This window comes from Gallus gallus, chromosome 4 (genome assembly GCF_016699485.2).
Source record: "Gallus gallus isolate bGalGal1 chromosome 4, bGalGal1.mat.broiler.GRCg7b, whole genome shotgun sequence".
Taxonomy (NCBI): Eukaryota; Metazoa; Chordata; class Aves; order Galliformes; family Phasianidae; genus Gallus; species Gallus gallus.
This window is the reverse complement of record NC_052535.1, coordinates 8,584,053-8,605,493: the sequence shown is the minus strand read 5'-3', so window position 1 is coordinate 8,605,493 and position 21,441 is coordinate 8,584,053. Positions and strand designations below refer to the sequence as shown.

The 21,441-nt window shown below is 36.4% G+C and overlaps 1 non-coding gene across 1 annotated transcript; it reads right to left on the bottom strand.

The window, feature by feature from the left end:
- Positions 1 to 7,153: 7,153 nt before the first annotated feature.
- Positions 7,154 to 7,263, bottom strand: MIR6704 (microRNA 6704). The gene has a single exon (NR_105575.1). It is a non-coding gene; the product is annotated as a microRNA 6704 (primary transcript).
- Between the last annotated feature and the right edge of the window lie 14,178 nt (positions 7,264 to 21,441).

Genomic DNA, 21,441 nt, shown 5'->3' with positions numbered 1-21,441 from the left:
TTGCCTTTTTATGAGCCCAACAATTCAAACATATAACAATGACATCTATATTTTAGTTCATTTTTTAAAGATCCTTTGCTATTCTTAGAATAAAAGTTAGAGAGGACTACAAAGCACCATGATTGTCTTTATGCTATACAACTGTAAATCCTGCTTCTCCGGGCCACACAAACTGAAGAGGTAATAAACCAATAAACCTCACAGAAAAAAAAGAAAAAAAAAGTACATCAGGATCATAGTTTCTGCCTTGATGGGAAATGGAAAAATCTAAGTTAGTGTCGGCTGAGGCTGAAGAGTAATGAGGCGCGCTTTTCCCTTTCTCACTCATAGACGAGAGGAGGAAGGGATCTTGAGGGGTCATTTCTCTTGTGCCAAAGCAGGATCAGCTATACCTAAAAGCTCTTTAAGGTTTGCCAGTCTCTTTCTAGTAACAACATTACCCCTGTAGAAAACTGATTCCAGTGCTGAACTGTTTTCATCAGAATTTTCTTCAGTTTTATTAAGTTTTCCTTGCTGCCACTTAAGGCCACAACTTACAGAATCACTTGTAGTGGACAGAGAAAAGTGCTTATTCCTTTTCCTTTTACAGGTTCAAGAACGTAAGACCATTAATAGAGTTACTCCTCTCAAAGAAGTATCTACTTAAAAGAAAAAAAAAAAAAGAAAACGTACCAGGGACCACCTAGAAATACCTGAAAGAGTAACAAAAACAGTAACACAGCAAACTTGGTAAGTGATCATCCTTTATGCAAACCAGACACACTTGTTTAGAATTAGTCAGGAATTGCAAAACCCAAGAGAATCCAGAAATCTCTGTTCTTAGCCTGGAAGCTGTTTGGGTTTGCTGAAGAGGGTACGAATCACTCTCGTGACAGACAGCACGTTACAGAGCTGACTGTACTGGGAGAGGTCACCTGCTTACCTTCCTTCCAGGAAGTCTACAAGGGACTGCTGAACCAGGAACCAGAGCCTGTTGTTGTTTAAATAAAACAAAGCAAAAAAAAAAAAACAAAAAACAAAAAACAAAAAACAAAAAAACCCACACCACAAAACAGTCAGAGCCCCCATCACAAAATTAAAGCAGAGGGCTTTATTCCAACTAGATGGCTTCAGAAAGGAACAGAGGATGATACTTAATTTCAGGTTTAAGAATCAATAATTTATATACAAACTAAAGATCAGCACAGTGCCAGAATTCCTGAAGACAAACAATAAAAAGCAAAGTTAAGAAACTTCAACCTTTTCTTTTCCCTCTAAAAAAACCTGTTATATGTGCTGGATCATCGTTATCTCACCGAAATTCTGTATTACCAGTTATGAACGTTACCTACTTCGGGGATACAATATGATCAAAATTTGAATAATAAATCATGAATTTGAAAAGGTTTTGTTGCTACTGGTTGGGCTAAAGACTGAGCAAAATACAGCTCAAAAGGAAAGTAACTGAGCTGACAAGAAATTACCTTAAAGGAATTCATACAGCAAATATAGAAAAAATACAAAATACTACAATTTGACACATAAGAAAACTTGCTATCAAAATATTTGTGTGTAATTTTATAACTCACATGTTTAGAGTTCTGATAATGCTGGAAGAATAGAAGAGATTATGCTGTACTTTGCATTGCTGACTAGAGCAGAGCTAAGTATTTCAGAAATGTCTTAGCACAAAATATTGGTAAAGACAAATGACGAGGTGATTTTAGTGTCTCAGATTGAAGCAGTTTTGATTTGTAATCTTGGAGTTGTTTTTGAATGGATGTCAATAGACAGGAATCCTGTGCAAGCATTTTACAGCAAGAATGATGGTTATACAGCAGGAAGAAGGTGCTTTGTAGGGTGGAGTTAAACTTCAAAGACAGTGAAATAAAGAACAGTCATCACTACACCTAATAGCTGTCCTTCTATTGTAATTAAACAGAACATTCATTTCCAAGTGTTATGACATTTAATCAGCTGTATAAAAATAATAATAGTAATAAGAATGATAAGCATCATCACCAAAGTTGTTATGAGAGCAAACGGAGATCACAAGTCCAGCGTTTCTAAAAGCTGTTACAAGCAAAGTGTTTCACACCGTAAGTACTGTCCAAAGTATTTTCTTGGGACATATCCAGATAAGCTTCTTTCTTCAAAGGGAGAATTTGCAACAAATTCCACAGGTATTACTCATTAAACAAAACAACTATACTCTGTCATTGTATTGAATCGACATATCCACATAAACACCTGATTTTTTTTCCGGATTAGAAGCAAACTTCCTTTCTTCTGCAGTAGAGTAATTCTAAATAAACTCTCTTCTAATAAATGGGTGTTTTAAACTTTATACCCCAGACTGAGTAAAACACTAAAAATGCAAAAAGATGTCAGGAATGTAAAGTAATGTATTAGATCAGTTTTCCCATAATCCATGTTCTAGAAAAGGGGGAAAAAAAAGAAAAAAGAAAAGATGCTAGTCCTGAAATATTTGGGGTGGAAAAGAAGAGATGGCTCTACTGACCTTACAGTTCCTACAGCAGGTTTTGTATCTGCTTTTAAGTGGCTTTTTATGGGCAATCAAGCACTGGCACCATACTGGAACCTTTCAAGCATCTCTTGAGCTGCATGGCTTATAGAAAAGGGTCAGCGTAGTCCAATGGAGCTACACTAAAACTACAGCCACAAGTGACAAGTGCTGTTTTGGTTATGACAAAGTTGACAGAATGATACATTCTCATCCTTGTGCATTTTCAGCGTATCTCAGCTAGGTCATTGATATGGACTTCTTTTGTTGCAAGGTTTTGTGCATTTGTTTTTCAGTAAGCCATTGTGAACAAGCTGAAAACCCATCAGTAATCCCCTTGTTACTGTCTAGGGAATCCTTTTTTGACTATTTGTGGAAAAATATCTGTTGTGTTGCAGCCAGATTTCACAAGTGGATAAAAATAGCAATAGAGGGGAATCTTTAGAAGAAACCATCATACATCTATTTTTGAATACAGAGATGCAACAGAAGCTCACGTCTCAGTTTCAAGAAGCACCTTGCAGTAGAGAAGATTCACTCTTAGAATAAAAAACGAAGAACGTTGTCACAAAGAGCTGCAAGTACTGCAACCACTGAGCGTGGTCCACGTAACCAACTATGCTTCTGCATATTCTACATACTTGTCCATCACTCCCTTTGATATACCTGAATCATCAACTGGATCTGCAGCTGGCAATTATCAGCTCCACCCTAATAGCTCCTATTCCTCCCCTTTCTCAAAAAAAAAAAAAAAAAAATCAATTATTTTACAGAACAGCTGATTGACCTCCCTTTCATACATTTCTGTCAGATAGACAGTGACAGTAAGGAATTTTCTACTGAGCTGGGTCTTATCTTCAGCGCACTAATTTGGCAAAGCAGTTATCTCCAACCCCTTCCTAACAATCTCTAATTAATTTTTTTTTCTTGTATTATTATGTTCATAACAACCAAATGATAGTCCTGACAGCGTGAGCGTTTTCACTGGATGTTATACACTCTTTCCCACACTTTGCAGTGACATTGTATTTGTTATTTAGAACGAACCCAGATTGTTCCTGGAACTGTGCCTATAGAAACTACTGCAGTAATGTGTTTATATGATATATAATTACAGGCATGCTGTAACCTGTCCGTAGCCACTGCAGAACAAGTTACATTATCAAAAACATAAACCCATCCCTAGATTAACTATTCAATCTGATATGTTCTTTCTTCAATAGCTAATGTTAAATAAATTAAATGAACACAAGTTACATTTCTGGGCTTAAATAGAAAAGATGGCAACTATACGATATTGCAAGCACTCTCAGAACTACTGAACACTCCTAATGCAATTTGGATTTCAAGCCATTGTGTCTCAGGATGAGGCCACTTAATATCAGGCATTTGCACTTGAAAATTCCTGCCAAAATCACAAAGGAGTTGGAGGCAGAAAGCTGTTACTCAGCTACCAAGTCATGGTATTAAAACAGAGCAGCCGAAGTACTCAAATATAAATTCTAAAATTTGGTTACAATCCTAGCAAGCAAGAGATTATTACTATAGGCTTTGATATAAGGGGTTTTACTACAGCTTTTTAATCTATAATAGGTTTTAATCTCTCTCGAGATAACGAGGAAGATATTTTTATAGAAATAACATTTTCGTTAAACGGAATAGTGGAGTCTGTGAAAGCACAATTAGCAAAGGAATGTATTTTGATGTACTTCACAGACTTCAGTATCATTTCTTACTGAGTCAGCTACGTTTTCTATTCTCTTGAAAAAAGCTGTAAAAATGTGGCTCTAATTTTGTCTCTGTTCTTCCTTTTTTTTCCCCTCACACTTTTATTCAAAAAAAAAAAAGATATCAAGAAGATATTTTAAAATCACAGTAACAGTTACAAATACTTTTTATTCCATACATCAAATATCTCTTAAATGATGACTAGGACAGATTTGTACAACTTTTCTTCAATAGCATCTGGTGAGCTTTTTTAGTATGTTATTGTATAACTTATTGCTGTACATACACAGTTAAAAAGCAGCTCCAACAGTATTGTTTTGTATTGCATACACACTCACACATGAACTAAACCAGAATGCAAAGAGTTAGAGCCACTGAATCTAGAGGGAAAAGAACAAGTGGAGATGGACAAGCAGTATAGGATCTGGTATTGCAGTTTGTCTCTTTATTTTGGATCAAATCCAAACCTGGAAGAGATGTATTTTGCAATTATGAAATGGATGTGGTCGAAATAACACAAGAACAGCTGGTCTCATTAAAATGAGTTACAGATAGCAGAAATCTTGCAATAACAATCTTACAAAGTTTGGTAGAAAAACTCTGTCGTCTGCCTAATCATTCACTGTGGGTACATTCCTACAGATGTGGGGAAAACAACTTCTGCTTTCTCATATCTCATTTCCAATTTGCTGCTCCAGTAATATTTGCTGTGTATGAAATGTCTTGGTTTTTCTTTTGTTTTTAATTTAGACTTGCTCCACAATTACAATCAAATGCAAGAAAAAATTGTGCAGTATTTTCATATTGAGTTTTCACAGTGTTTTCTGGGATGTATATTATTACACTATGATACCTTCTAAAGATTATACTATAAGTTAATGCAAGCCAGTATCTTGCACTTGTAAAGTAGAAGAAATACGGTGAAATACCACCATATTGAGGTAACCACCAACACAAGAGTATGGCAAGTCATGTTTAAAATGTATTCTTCCATGGAGCAACTCCAAATAATGGCACAGTAGTACCTCAATTCAGCAGTCAAATACGTCAAACTCAAATATATACTCAAATATATAGTCAAATACATGTGATTATCACAATTATATTCATTTCTGTTCATGAATATGGATAATACTATAAATTTAATAGACCTAGGTTTATTCTAATATGTAAATATATAAAATACTATAAGCCATATATAAATATTATAAGCAATTTCTACTAACAAGTCTATTTGAGTATGCCAGCTGCTAAGTGCAGTAGATCTATCATAAATAATGGTAAGACAGTGTATAGAATTCATAGAATGGCCTGGGTTGAAAAGGACCACAGTGGCCATCTAGTTTCAACCCCCCTGCCATGGGCAGGATCACCAACTACTAGACCAGGCTGCCCAGAGCCACATCCAGCCTGGAAGGTTCTTGGCTGATAGGAAAAAGCATCTATATGGGAACACGCTTTTTTCTTGCAAGTTCTGTTACAAATTTAAGGTCACATGAGGTGCTCTTCACCACAAAGCACAGAATTCCATTTCAAGAAACCCTAATAATAAAGCTATCATTACTTATAAAACATGCTGTAGGCAAAACTAATCCTAGCTTGTCACAGTGGCTTGAATTGGATAACTTTTGATGTCCCTTTCTCTATGATGTGTAAATATAAATGAATGCATATGTAAATATGAATTTACAAAACAAATTAGGCATTTTTTTTTCCAAAATATTCCTTTCTCTCCACTACTTTCTTTGGCAGCACGATCTTCTCACAACTGTTTCCTGAGTATTTTTAGATCTGAGGGGCACATTCCAAACTCAGTTATATGGCTGCAAATGCTGAGTGACTGCCCTGAAGTTACTGAAACTCCTCCAGTCAGAAATAGGAAAAAAATTGTCCTTCCTCCATGACAAAAACCAACTGAATTTCACCAATCGAGCGAGATGAGGCATTCTTTCTTATTATGCTTTATAACATGAATAGAAAAGCCAAGTTCTGCTATATTCAAATTATTTAGCAGTAAAGTACACGTGTTATATGCACTATAGGAACAAAGAAAGAAAGATCTCCTTGCATTCCTGCATGCAAGTAACTCAGTGGTGCTGAAGGTAGCCTGACTCTGCAGCCCTGCCCTTTGAGTAACGCTGCTGATGTGTGCAGAGGGTTCACATGAAGAGGGACAGCAAGTGTAGGCCCTTTCTATAAAGGCATATTTAAATAGAAGGTCATTCAAGATAATTTGACTTATGAACAAGACTTCATTTGAGTCAACCAATTTTATAATTACCTGTTGCTCGTGAAGTGAATTTCTGAATGTTATTTTCTTTGATATCTTTATGACTCATAGTTCAGTTGAGCAAAGCAAACTGCAATTCGCTAATGCAAGTGTGTACAAATTTGAAACTGGTTAGGTGAGGTGCGCCTGTCTATGGAAACATACATTTTCTCATAGTTTTCAATAAATGTTACTGATGAAAAGTTATTTGGCTACTTCTTAGTTGAATTTAAGTATTTAAGAGTTTGAATACTATTCTTTAAAAGTAAATTCAACAGAGTAATAGCTGAATTTCAGAGCAGAAAACTGCATCTGTTCTGGAAAATAACAGTAACTGTAAGAAGCTGTCTGTCTTGATCAGGTTGTGTAGGTTATATAACCAGTTGGCATCAATTTACAACATCTTTTGCACATGCAGTCCCACTTCCTTCACATATCCTATGAAAAGCAGAGGGCAACTGATTTTCATTTGAGAGGACTAAGAAGTTATTCCTTTTGTTTTGCTCCAGGCTGTAGCTCCTAGTTTGAAGAGCTTGGAGCAAATGTACTCCCTGTTTACCACTTTGCAAAGAGATGAAGGAAGCACAGCCTGCAGCTCACTTCTATTGCTATGTGGAATGTTTTCTGCATAACTTGCAGGGATTCACAGTCCCAGAAATTGCGTTAGAAGTTAGACAAGCTCACAAAACACAGAAAAGAGCAGCATGTATGCACTTACAGCACTACTCTGTCCCTCTCTGTGTTGTGAGGCCTTGGCTTAGGCACTGGAAGGCTGGGCAGGGCACTCAGGCTGAGAATGAACATCTCTGGAGCATAGATAACCTTCATAATGCAAGCAAGCCTGTAAACTGCTTTGGTTATGCTAACAGCCCAACAAATCAGCAATCTCAAGAAGGCGACTGAAGTGTTGTTAGTTTATCTAAATCTATGAGATACAAATTGTCATTTTCTAGCTGAAAACATAGTCTTAAAGTTCTCAACATTCTTCCCTTTAAGCTAGCACTACTGTTGACTATTACTAATTCAAAGGTGGAATACAACTGCAGTTGTCTCATTATAAAAAGCAAAAATCAAAAGTTATTGTATCTTATCGATAGACTGGAATTTTCAGGTAAAAAGAAAATCTATAAGCCTTGTTCAAATTTAAACATAAGTATATTTTGTTTATGTCCAAGCATATTTAATGGCACTATTTTAAGTTTGGATGTATCAAATCGTACAGTTGCAATATGTTGTATAAGAAAAATATGACTTGCAGACCAACATTTCAGCTTACTAATTCACTGCCTTTCAAATTTGCATATCATTTGTACATTTATAAATATGTTAAAAAATAATTGTTTCATTCATTTTCTCAAAATAAGTGTTTTTCATCTATCAATATAGACATTTCAGATGAACTGAGTAATTAATATCTAAAACTGTGATTATTTTAATAAACATAAAGCAAGATATTGGACTAAGTATGATTCCAACTGTGAGTGATTTTGTAGTGATAAAAATACACAGATGCCATCTGTACCAACAGAAGAACGCTCATCACCAATTTGTTTTCTGGTAACACTTCCCTTTCATTTATACTGAAGTGAGTGTTGGTTGTTTTTTTGTTTTTTGTTTTTAGCATGATACTGACAGTAAAATATGGCTACTTTTAAAATGAGTAACCTAACCGTAGGAGAAATACACTGAAAGCTAAATTAAAATACTCATTTGACTTGCCTAGGGCCTCCGTAATGTTTCCTTGAATGCTCTCAAAATACTACGTTAGGTTTGCTAGACTAGCTTTGCTAGCTTAGTAGCTGTGTCCATACTAAGAGTTTTTTTGTTGGGTGTAACACCCCTCAACACTCCCATAGTAAGCTGAAACATGCAAACAAAAAAACAGTACCTCAACTGAAATGGCAAAAAGCTTTAGGTTCAGAACCCAGCCTAAGTCATTAGCCTGACATCATCAGCTTGCCAGCATCTCTGCCAGTTCAGCATTAAGCAAGAGGGCCATGGGGTATGCACCAGGGAAAATAGGGCAGGTAGCGAGAGCACTGATAAATATCAGTCAACTTCAAATGCTAACAACAAGATCAAAAGAAAAATGGCATTTAAATAAAATCTGCACATGGAGAATTTCATTAGCAGCAGTTGCAGAAAGAAAGATATGGTAGCCAAAGCATTATTCATTTACAAGCATGCACCAGACATGGAGAGTTTTGAGAAAGATGAGAATTACCATTACCTGTATAAGAGTAATAAACTGATGGCAAGTGCAACATGCAGCATAGGCTCTAGTTTGGTCCCTCTATTGAGTTTTTACAGCCACAGCTACACTATCTTTACCTTGTTTTCTCAGTTCTATGTTTGACACTGAACTGCACTGCATATGGAGAGAAAAATAGATCACAAACTCTTGCAGCCTCTTACTAAATTATTATTAATTCAACCTCAGGTTCTAAAATGTGACAAGAATGTAAATAAAAAGTAAATTTGAAAAATGTTGATCTTTATTCTACAACTGTGCTTCACCTCCACTTGGTTCAGTTTTCCAGCCTTTCAGAATTTCCTATCAAAAAGCTGATAGATTTAGCTCCTGAATCTAGTTTTCCTGTTGAAATTTAGGAAAACAGAACAGCTGTCATTCAATCACAGTTCTGCAAGTGCCAGTCCTGTTCACTTTCAAATGTTTATTCCCCAGAATTCAGCACTTCATTGGCATATCCTACTGACATGTTGTAAAAAAACATTCAGATCTGTCAGACATGTGGAACAAACACATTATAGAGCCTGTGGTTCCAGAGTTCCTACACATCTGATGTTTGGTGTATTTTTCAGATATCTTCACTGTCTTAAATTGTGCAGATTTTTTAGTCCTGAAAGTCACTGTTACATTAAGAATTTGCCTTCATGGAGTAAGCCCTAATAATAATTCTACCTACCTGGAGCAATTCGTAAAGGGTAAGCAGCAAGCGATGCTACAAGCTGAATCAATGAAGCTGCTTCTTTCATGCAGTTTGAACCCTAGAACCATAAAAACAGGACTATACTAGCATGCTACACTCAAATCCAAGATCTTTTTCCTCTTTAAGCCAATTGTGACACTAAGATTTCACTCACCAGCTAGCCAGGAAGCATTCAATCCTGAGTTCCCTTTGACATTATTGTGAAGGCCCTCGCTAAATCTTCTAAAATGAACTACATTAAATGCAACAAAAAAAATCCAATTTATCAAAGAATAGAGAAAGACATAGCTAAAACTCAGGAGAGTTATTTATTTCCTGTAAGAAAAGAAATAACAGTTCAATTCTGTAGAAATATCACAGAAATGAAAAATGAATTTACTGTTCTACACAGAAGACAAAAACCAGCAGTTCAGTTTCTCAACTTTTTTTTTTTATGCCATGCTACTCATTCTAATGAAACTGGACTTTGAATTCAAACTTTGATGCTTCTATGTTTACCGATGGATTTTCCACACTGGTGAAATGCAACTTAGGTGTGAGGAAGAATTAACAGAAGTAGCTGATCTAAAATGGTTTTTATAATGCCATTTTCTGGTCATACATAGAAGTGTATCTGTATAAAATGAACAAAGGTGTATCTGTAAAATGCAGTTACATGACTTGTATCAAGGGTATGATAAGTACAAGCCGTAACTAGGTAGATGCACTGGAAAATTCCATGGAATACTGCAAAATGCATTCCTCAAAATATTTTTCTCTTGCAAAAGGTGATGGTAGTTTGCTTTTGGAAGCTGCACTCATCAATACCAGCAGCAGAACATCACCGAGAACAATACAACAGAAATAATTTAAAGATGTGACTGATGACTGGGACAAAAGTGCTAATTTTGCTTCCTTTGAGAAAAATAAACAGTTAAAAATGCAGCCATGTACCAACAGTTTTCATATTTCCATGCCTCTAAATTAGTAGAAGACGTTATCAAGATTCTTGTGTTGAAATATCCTTACAGGAAATCACTGAATTTGTAGATAAATGTCACTTTATAATTAAAACAACTCATAATTTGGGTTTGTTTCTACCTCCTGAAAAAGGAGAGCACCATAATTCACTATACTACAAAATTCTACAACTTAGTACTCATCACGTACTATTATCAACGGTTACATATCATAGAGGACAGGTGGGTTTCAAATTCTGTACCCATTTTACATAACCTTGTCCTGCTTAGTTAGGTCACTGCTCCTGCAAACTTCACCTTTTATCTACAAATGGACAGACTTAACACTTCTGTTTAAAATCTGATGATTTTCATCTAATTGAAAGAAAAATGCCTAATCAAAGCCACTGAACATAAGCAATTGCGACATATGGCTCCCCAGCTGGGAAAGTGTCTGACCAACATATCTGCAATTTGAGAGACAGAGATAAACAGCCCCATCAAATACCTTTTCACCAAGAGACAGGTGCACTGGGATGGAAGCCAAAAGACCATGCTTCAAAAACCCAATTATTGAGCAAAACCATATGAAGAGAGCAGGTATTGTTCCCCCATTTTACAAATGAGGATAGCATGAGGTTGTACAAGAATCCTTCTGGAAATAGCTGAGAAGGAATCCATATGTCTATTATGTCAAAACTTATTTTCATCCACTTAACCGACACTCAGAGAAGTCCAATCCAAATGTATGTTTCTGGCTTTGCAAGGCAGGCAGATACTTACACTTCTAGCACCAGCCTCAGTGTAAATATTTAGCTTATCACAAACTATTACAGGTTTTCTGCGAACATTTCACTCAGCATGTCTCTCTTTCTTCATATTTTCTTTGGGATTGAGACCACACACGTTTCAACAACGCGATGCTGTTTCCCTCAAGGTTCAACAAAAGCAAACCTGCTGTTAAAAAAATAGAGCAACGAGATGGTAGAGAGGCAAATAAGAATTTGAATGTGAAAGTGGCTCAACTGAGTTTGAGGTACTTGTCCGTGGGAAACTGAGTACAGCAGAGGAGAGAGCAAATGAACACAAAGGCAAAAAAGGCAAGGACAGGACAAAATGAGAGAAAACAGTAAGCTCTGAAATTAGGGGTGTCCAAAACCCCATGCATCACTACAGGCTTGGGGTAGAGCCGCTGGCAAGCTGCATGGAAGAAAAGGATCTGAGAGTGTTAGTTGACAGCCAGCTGAACGTGAGCAGTGTGCCCAGGTGGCCAAGAAGGCCAACGGCATCCTGGCTTGTACCAGAAACAGTGCAGCCAGCAGGAACAGGGAGATAATCGTCCCTCTGTGCTTGGCACTGGTGAGGCCGCACCTTGAGTGCTGTGTTGAGTTCACTACAGGAAAGACGGAGGCCCTGAAACATGTCCAGAGAAGGGCAATGAAGCTGAGAAGGGTCTGGAGCACAAATCTTATGTGGGGTGGCTGAGGGAAATGGGGTTGTTTAGTCTGGAGAGAAGGGGGCTCAGAGGAAACTTCCTCGCTCTCTACAACTACCTGAAAGGAGTTGGTGACAAAGGGGCGGGGGGGGGGGGGGGGGGGGGGGGGTCTGTTTCTCCTTCCAGGTAACAGTAATAGGATGAGAGGTAATGGCCTCAAGTTGCATCAGGGGAGGTTCAGGTTGGATATTAGGAAAAATTTCTTCTCAGAAAGAGTGGTCAGGTGCTGGAAGAGGTTGCCCAGGAAGGTGTTGGAGGCACTGCTCCTGGAGGTGCTCAAGAAAAGGGCAGATATGGCAGGCAGTGAGTGAGGCAGATTAGTGGGCACAGTGGAGATGGGTTGATGGTTGGACTTGATTATCTTAGCGATCTTTTCCCAACTTGATTCCATCTTTCTATGAAAAGAGAAAACAATGTGCAGATGAATGCAGGGAGATTGTAGGATGAAGTAGAGAATGAGCAAGATGGGGAGGGGGGCAGGGGGGAAGGCTGCAACGGATTGCTGGGACAATGAAAGAGAAAGGAAACAAAAAAGGGGACAAAACTGCAGCTCAGTATATCCTGAGATGTCTGACGAGTATAAAGAATGTGCTCGTAAGAAGCCATAAGGAAGGAAAATTTTAGAATTGTGTTTGAAAAAAGAATCTGAATGTCAGAAATGAATTTTAAAATAGTCAAAGAGATCACATTTTCCCAGACTCAAAAAAACAAGACAGAATATATTTCATTAAAAATGTATGTCTTCAGGGTAATCTTGGTATGATTCTTCAATTTATGGAACCAGAATCGTCACCCTTCAAATGTATATAAAGCCTTCCCAATGTCTGAATAAACATATTCAGTTTCAGTCCCAGAACACATGCCAAGTATCTTGGGCTTTCAACAGGCTTTCAACTGCTACTTTCAGACACAAAATACTTACAATGCAATGTAACACTTGTTGTATTCATATATCATTCAAATCTCATGGCAGAATAGACTTTCATTACATACTTCAGAACAGTTGATAGTAAGAAAGTTAGAGAACACCTCCCTCTACTGTTCCTTTCTTGTAAAAAAAAAAAAAAGCTGCTGAAGTAATTTTAGATCAAAAGCTGGAATGAGAAAATTATCTTCCAGCTAGGAAAAAACCCGGGTGTTTTCCATGCATGTCTTTTCTTTTTTCCTAAAAACAGCTACCAACCTTCACAAAATAAGAGAGTGGATTATAACCTGTATTCAAAGAGGAGAATACAATCTTAAAAAGGAAGAAAGGAAGAAAAAACAGAAAGGCATATCAAAGGGAATACTGTCACATGTATTTGCACAGAACAGATCTAGCACAATCTGTGCAAGAGATTCAGGTGAGGCAGTCAATATTTAGCTTATATTAGTACTTGGGGATAGACAGATCCATTTTCCTTCAGTACTTAACAAAGAGAAAGAAAAGGGATTTATCTCTTTTCTGACAGTGTTCAGGTTTAGGCTTTAAGTCATAGGAGTCAGCCATTCATCTGTATTCCAAGCCCAGGAAAACTGTATTCCAAGTTCCAAGAGTTAAGCTCCAGGAACTAGTGTAATTAATCAAATAAGGACATAAGAACTGCCACATTGCATTGAGTATCCTGTCTTTATCAACTCTGGTAGCAAATCCTTAGGGAAAGAGTATAAGAAACAGGTTGGAAAGAGTGATCCTTCCTCAAATATCCTGCCCTAGCTTCTGACAGACAGTTGGGACCAAGATTTCATCTACATTGATGTGTTCAGCAGCAATTGATAAACTCTGGCTTCACTAATTTTCCTCAATCTCTTTTGATCCATTTTATCCTTTTGACCTTAATCACTCTGTGCTAAAAGTTGTACAGTTTGCGAAAAAGTACTTCCTTTTACTTGTTTTAAAGCATCACCCTGATATTTAGCAACTTTATTGGGTGTTTAGTGAAACAGTGAATAATCATTCTGAATTGACTTTCAATTCCTTCTTCATTTCATAGAAAGTAACTTATCTCCCTTTTAAAATGTTCATTATTCCTCTAATTCAATTTTTTGTTTTTTTAAGTACAATTAAATCAAAAATTAAATCAAATTAAGTATTCCAACTAGAATCTGAACCTGTAAATATCAGTTCGATAGCCACCTACAACACATATCACTAGATCTGCTACAACAGAAGCAACAAAAGATAACTTCAACATGTTTGATCAAATGCTAAAGGGGAATGTCTCAGCAGCCTCACATTAAAGCATAGCCAAAAAAATTATGACACATTCTCTGTTATACAGCGTGTTCTGCAGATGACTCGTGCTCCATCCCCTTCAGTATTAACCAACTTCATGCAATGGACATGAGGCGCTGATTAACAATCACCTAATAACCTGCTTTAGGTGTTTTAATCTTACTCTTGAGTAATGTAGACAGCACCAGAAAGGACAGCCCAGATCTATGCAGTACTTTCAGAGCCAGGGATCAGCTACTGGAGCCATGTGAGGGGCCCAGTGGCCAGCCCTGCTGCTTTGCTTTCTCTCACCATTACTGAGGTTTAGTCAACAACTGGATTCCTTCTCCAGGAATGCGGTTTACTGCATGCTGTCAGTGCTGTCTTGGTAGACCAACTATCCAGAGAATGGCTGAGGAATTTTGATCTGCTTTTAGCATTACTCTGAACAATTTGCAGCTGACATAAATAGCGTCCTAACAAAAAAAGCAAGATATATCTCCCTACACTTTTATCACCAGAATGGCCTTCAGGTTAGGGCACAAAGGTAGATAAGAAAAGCTCTTTCACATTGGAAAGCCCTGAAGATTTCTATCAGCTTCTCTTATCTTCCAGTAAGTGCCTGATTATCTATTACCTCTCTTTGATACTGGGTACTTAACAAAGAGCTCTTCTTTCCTGACAAACAAGTACAATCGCTCTTCCCTTTCTTTCTTTACCTTTCTTTCATATCTGGGTTAATTTTGGCAAACTATTTTTAGAACTGCCTGATCAAGGAAAACAACTCAAAACACGAAGGGTAATTCTGTGGTAGACAATCACTCTCAGTTTTTAACATTTTTCAAGCCACAATCTGTAATATACTTATCTTACGCCTAACGTTCACTGATGCAACATGGGAAAACACAGAAGATACTGTACCACACTATTAGAAATGTCAAAAACAATGCCAGAATTCTTGTAAATAAAATGAATTATGGATAGTAAAAAATTGGATACATTGAGTACGTTCAGGAAGTTTTTCCATGATAGCTGCTCATTTCACAGAGGCTGATATGGTATTTTTAAATAAAAACATAGCTTCCTTCTTAAGCTCTTCTGTTTCTGAGAATCAAAGCCTAAAAATTTTTATGTCAATGAACATTACTACAAAACAAACTCACTTGAAAGGAAGCTCCAGTTGAGGCATATAATCAAATGGGGGAAAAAAAAAAAACATTAAACAAAATTACGACTTTATTGATTTGAGTATTTTTTCTACAGAACTTTTTGGCTGATATTACCTAAACTAAGTACTTAATACCTTTTCTCTAAATCGGAAATTGGGGCAGTACTTTGAACATCCTTTGTAAGTAAGCAATTATAACAAGGTATTATTTTCTAATGTTATATGGAGCACAGAAGAAATAAAAATAGGGAAACTTTGGGACTTTATTTCCACTCAAGGCAAGTTAAGTTTTCAACTGTCAGTTAATTTATGTAATGAGAGCTCGCATTGCCTACAGGTAGCATATACAGAAATGTTTGCTTTGTGAGATCTAATAAAAAGAGTGGACTTATTACTAAATGCAAATATTATGTAAAATTTGTATTTCTGCATATAAATTTCACTCTTTTTATGTTATATTGCAATAAAATCAAGACACACATTGTGAACAAGACTTTCAGACCAATTAGGCATACAATTACATGTGCAGAAGACATGCACAATTGTGCAGCTAATTTGTGCATGAAATTACTTTGATTGCACATACTAATTGGATAAATGTGTGTGCAAATGCCAGTAGTCATTTGTGCTAGCAATTATCTCGTACGCATACATAGTCATGGCAACTGCATCCATAAATCAGATGCACTCTTGCATACCTAACTGGCCACAGTTTATAATCAAAAATCCTTTCTTTTTTTTTTCCCTCCTCCATCAGGTCATTTGGATACAAGATTTGTGGGAATTCTATACTTCTTCTCAACGTCCCCTGTATGTCTTACCTTTTGGAGACAGTGGTTGTATAGAACACCATACTTGTAAAAAACTAAGCATAAGATGATCCTGTCTTTGATTAGCCCTTATATGTAACTATCCTAAAAACAAGATTTTTATTAATCTTTGTGACCATATTGTAACACGAGCAAACTGTGATTTGAAGATAGATTTAAGGCTGAGGGTTATGCCATAATAGCCCCTAGCAACAAGATTTTCTCTAGACATCCATTTAGAAGTTTCTTACTTATCCATCAGAGCATCTTACACTATCTGTGACTAAGAACAGGATACTATTTTTTTTTTTAATAGTGACTTTATCATTGCATATTCCCCTCTCCCTACTTCTAGCTTCTCTTCATTTCTCCCAGTTTTTGCTGATAATGCTCTGCCTAGTATAAGATTATTTATTTAACCTTTAAGTTAATCAGAAAACACTCTCTTCTGGAGTTACCTTTAAGGTCAAAGAAGTTAGAGTCAGCTAGGCTAGTTTATAACCTGATATAACACATTTCCATCAAGACCTGTCAACAGCCCTTACGCCTGATACATGGCAGTTTCAAGACACAGACTGTGAGCTGACATACTCCATCTTTTTATACACCACAGCTTTCAGCATTCCTTCAACCATTCACATTTATTTTAAAAAGGATGGAGATCTGAACCAAAACAAAGTTTTCATTTTCTGTACAGATGTTGCTAAACACGGAAAGAAAAAAAAAAAAAATCACTCTAACCCTATAGCAACTAAAGAGCTTAAGAATTCCAAGAACACACACTGAGATTTTGCTTGTAAGAGGCATATAGCCTTCCACATGAGAGAAAAATGCAACTTCTCTGGCATCCAACAGCCAAACTTCAGAATGAATCCTTTCATTGCTTCGTTAAATACAGTAATAGAAGCAGCGTGTTTGAATCCACTGGAAAAAACACTGATCATAAGCAATTTGTCCACTAATCATATGGTTATAATCAGCACAGCCACACACAATCTATTACATTACTGCATACTAGTAGAGATTAATAGTTAGCAGATATTTCCAGTAATTACATATTCCTGTGGTTTGATTTTATTCCTTCCCTGAAGGACTAGTTAAGGATACTGTAGCTGTCAAAGATGATTTGATAATATAAGAAAACATAATGACTAGCAAGCTATCATTCTTACATTAAATGCATAAAAAGCTACCTCCTAAGAACTTAGATCTAATATGAAAGGTTAAGCAAATGCCAACTGGAAATTAAGTGAAAACATCTAAAACTAAAAACAACACCAAAAAATCGCTTTTAAGAAATAAAGAATCTGGGTGTATGATCAAGATTGAAAGTATTAACATTCTCAGCATTTGCTGATGATGGGAAAAATGCATGTACATTGCTAAATATCTTTAAAATTTTATTGTTAATTTCAAGACTGAATGAAAGAATGAGAAAGAGTTTAAAACTGACTGTGTGCTTACTTGCACGGTCCTCAGCAGATCCTTACAATCTCTGAACTAAGCTACCCTCTTAAGATATTTAAGTATTGTGCAGGTCACAACCACCTTCTTGAGTTTTCCAGCCTGTCAAATGGGGATTATATCAGCCCTATTTATGAGGTTTGCAAGTGTGAATCAAACCACGGATGCATACTAACAGTACTATTATATAATTACTATCAAACAAACAAATTATGTTTTAAGCTCCATAACATTGTAAGGAGGTGGGAAAGGAGGTATTTGGATTTGGATAGCTTTCATATCATAATAAAGATGGAAGGATTGCGGTTTTGGAACTTGTTGATATGCATGAACCCAAGAAGCTCCTGTTCTTTCACTGCACTGCATCTGTCAAGGCTATTCTCCTCTAGGACATAGAAAAATGATTCAGCAGAAATTGAAGTTCCTCATTTCTATGCTGCAAGGGTTTGTATTCATTTTCAGGGCAGTTCACAGCTTCAGAAAGATAGTTATTGTTAGCCTGGTCCATCCCTGAAACCTGAGATGCCCTGCTGAGGAGAGTCCATCAATAAAATCACAGTTGTCCTGCTCCTGTGTAAGTGATGCCTTGCTGTCTTTGCAGCCTGTTAGATTGCTCCGAGAAAATGTATCCTGTGTCACTTAGTGCTCCTGAACTCTGAATTTTTAGTTGTTTGCTGCCATCAGGTGTGAGACAATTCTCTTCCTTTTTTCTCCAGATGGCAGTGTTCTCTACATGCAGTGGAGGACAGACTCTTAAAATAGTCTGTGACATTTCTACTTGTAAAAAGAGTCTTTTAAAATGTTTTAAATTCTCATACCTGCATTTGAAAATGTATCGCAACTACTATCCAGCTTCAGCAGAAGCATGATTAAGAAAACTAGAGGTTGGCTGTTCATTTTTTTCCTGTTATATTTTTTAAAGCAGATTTAATTCTAACATCCCTTCCATGGAAATAGCGTAAAACAATACAAGTAGTTAAAACAGACAATCACAAGATCTGTGCTACTTTCATCCAGAGCTGCAGCCAATGATTTTCCGGAATTTTGAACTACGAAAAGGTTTCACAAAGATGACAGACGAGGAGTCTTACACTCTAGCAAGATATTTTGTTTTCAATCAAAAAGACTAAAAGAGAGCATGAAAATTTGAAAACAAAATGGACTGTGACAGCAGACAACTGCAGCCTCCATACCCTGTTGTTTCATATTCAGAGAACTTTGTATTTATTTTTCTGTTTCAGCCTAGAGCTTTAAGTTAGACTAAATTTTAGTATTTGAATTTCTTCCCCCCTCTGGAAATATTATATTAAGTGGTACAAAATGACAAAGTAGCCCTTGGAGCCAAAAGTCGTCTTTGGCATTAGATGCAAATCTTCTAAAAAAATATCAAACCAAAAAGTGATCCAAATGCATATTTTTCTTCCATTCCGGTTTTAGCACATCTTCTCACCTCAGGCAGTCTCAGTGGAACGAATAAAAGGAGAGAACAGGGCTATGTTTCAGTTTAGTTTCACTTCAGTGACCACTGTTTCTCATTTAACAGAAAATCTCTTTCAATTCTGCCGTTTCTTGTGCTCTTTTATGTCCATCAAGTATTTACCACTAAGTAAAACCAGTTTTGTGGGTTGTTGTAAAAAAGTTAAATGGCCACAGCAAATAGGTTTGGCATTTGAGCTTCAACTCCTCAAATTTCTCCTGATACACTGCTATTCTGAGGAGCAGTTTTTGTCCACCTATTTTCCAGGAGACTTTTCAATAAATTCACCGATAAATGAAAACACATTTCTGTGACCAGGACAATAATAATCAGAAGTTACCATATATTTTACTTTGCTTTAGGTTCTAGTCCTTTGCTATAACTGTGTTAAAGAGACTTGAGTAGACAAACCTTTATGCAGTGAATAGCTCAAGAAGCCAGCCTCGGTCTAATTTGCAGGTGCTTCTCTAGCCTGATTCATGTTTGAAACTCTTTAACATTGCTTACAATTTAAGTACTTGAATTAATGGAGACATACCACAGAAATAAAAATAAAACACATAGTAGCCTCAGCAATGCACAGTCATTTATCACACAGTTAGTTGAGATTTGGTATATGCTACTTTACATTGCCTTAGCTGGGAATTTCTACTGTGCCATTTACCACTGTTAGCTTTAAATCCTTCTCAAAGTCACTTCTTTCCTGGACACAGAGTCCACTCTGTAGTTACAACCCAGCTTCTCTGGTCTACAAAAATACATCCGACTGCAGCAGCATTAACACATAGTTTACTATGATGGTCAATGCTTGCCATTACAAGCTTATTACCATGCATAATGGCTCCGTCCTTGTCAGTGCTATAACCATTGTCAATTAAGCTATAACCTTTTGTCAGTGGCAGATGCCCTGAGTGGTAGTATAATATTTATGTTACTTTATCAATAAGAATTCTGAAGAACATAATACTCCTCTGCCTGAAATACTCCCTTTCAAAGACTATTTCCCGTTGTTAGCTTCTTTTTGAGATCTCTTAGCTCTATTTATATACGTTTTACATGTGAACTATTCATAACACTCCGATAATTTGTTGTGTTTTAGCAAAGACCATTTCTACCTAAAATTTGTATTGCATCTGTACAAATTCAACGTTAATCCCAAATAATTATATAAATTTTAGTCTAGTTATACTTGTCACGTATAACACAGTGTTTACTGTCAAAAGGAATGAAATTCCATACAAACTTTTGATTTTCCATTTCTTTCCTGGGATTACTCAGGTTAATCAACTTCTAATTAACTCCAAAATCAGTCATGGACTCTACTTGAAATAAATAAATAAATAAGAAATAAAAAATAGAATTTGAGTCTCGGAGAAAAAGATCCAACAAGCACTTGAAAAATAGCTAGTTTACAACAGATGGGACTGATGAAAACTGGAAATAAAATGACTAACATTTAACTATAATGTGTGTATGTTGAATTTTAAACAAGATGCAATAATGAAAGAGTCATATGGAAGGTAAACCCTATACGCTGTTAGTATGTGAATGGCACTTAAGATCCCAGGTATACAACAACTAAAAAACTTGTTAGGAATACTGTAGGCAAGACAGATTATGCAAAATTAATGAAAGACAACGTTGCAAAAGATGAGCAGAATTCAGGGTAAGATTTGTAAACACTATAAGAGCAGAATGAGCTACTTTCCCAAAAAAAGTTCTACACGTTTCAAGAAAAGCTCAGTGGAAATAAACTTATTCTAAATGTAGAACCATATATAGACAAAATAGGTGCTACAGATGAAGTACAAATTGAACTACTGCAGCATTTATGTATGTTATTCAAATGCACATCCATGATTTACTTTTTTTTTTAATATTAAAAGTATTTTTTCTCTTGAGTTAACACATACCTGTCTTCTTTTGGCCAGCTTTCTTCTTTATATTCATCCTACTGAACGACTATCACTTATGCGGCTGTGCACAATGAAAAAACCTGGTGCACAGGTGAAGCAATAATAATTTCATATATAGAAAAATACGGAATGTACTTAAATTTGAGGATTTTGTGGTTCTTTTCTTAATAGTCCAAGTGTTCTTTTCTATCATTTAAGTACTTACAAAATTGTTGGTGAAAACAGTTAGCCAAATTCTACCCAGATGACATCACGCATCCATGTATTTTCTCATTCCCTTTGATGAACACCAAACAGACAATGCAGCCATCTGGTCAGGGAGAAAGAAATTGTGTAAAAATGAGATATGCGTGTGTAAATAAAAGATTGATGAATGAAGCCCTGAAAGCTGAGATGAAAGTGATGCAGAACAGACAGGTAAATCATTCTGATACTTATGTTAGTGCTGAAATTATGTTCCTCTACTTTCTATTTTTTTTCCCCTGCTGACAGCAATGCAGGTGACAAAAAATACTTTCAATTTTGCTGC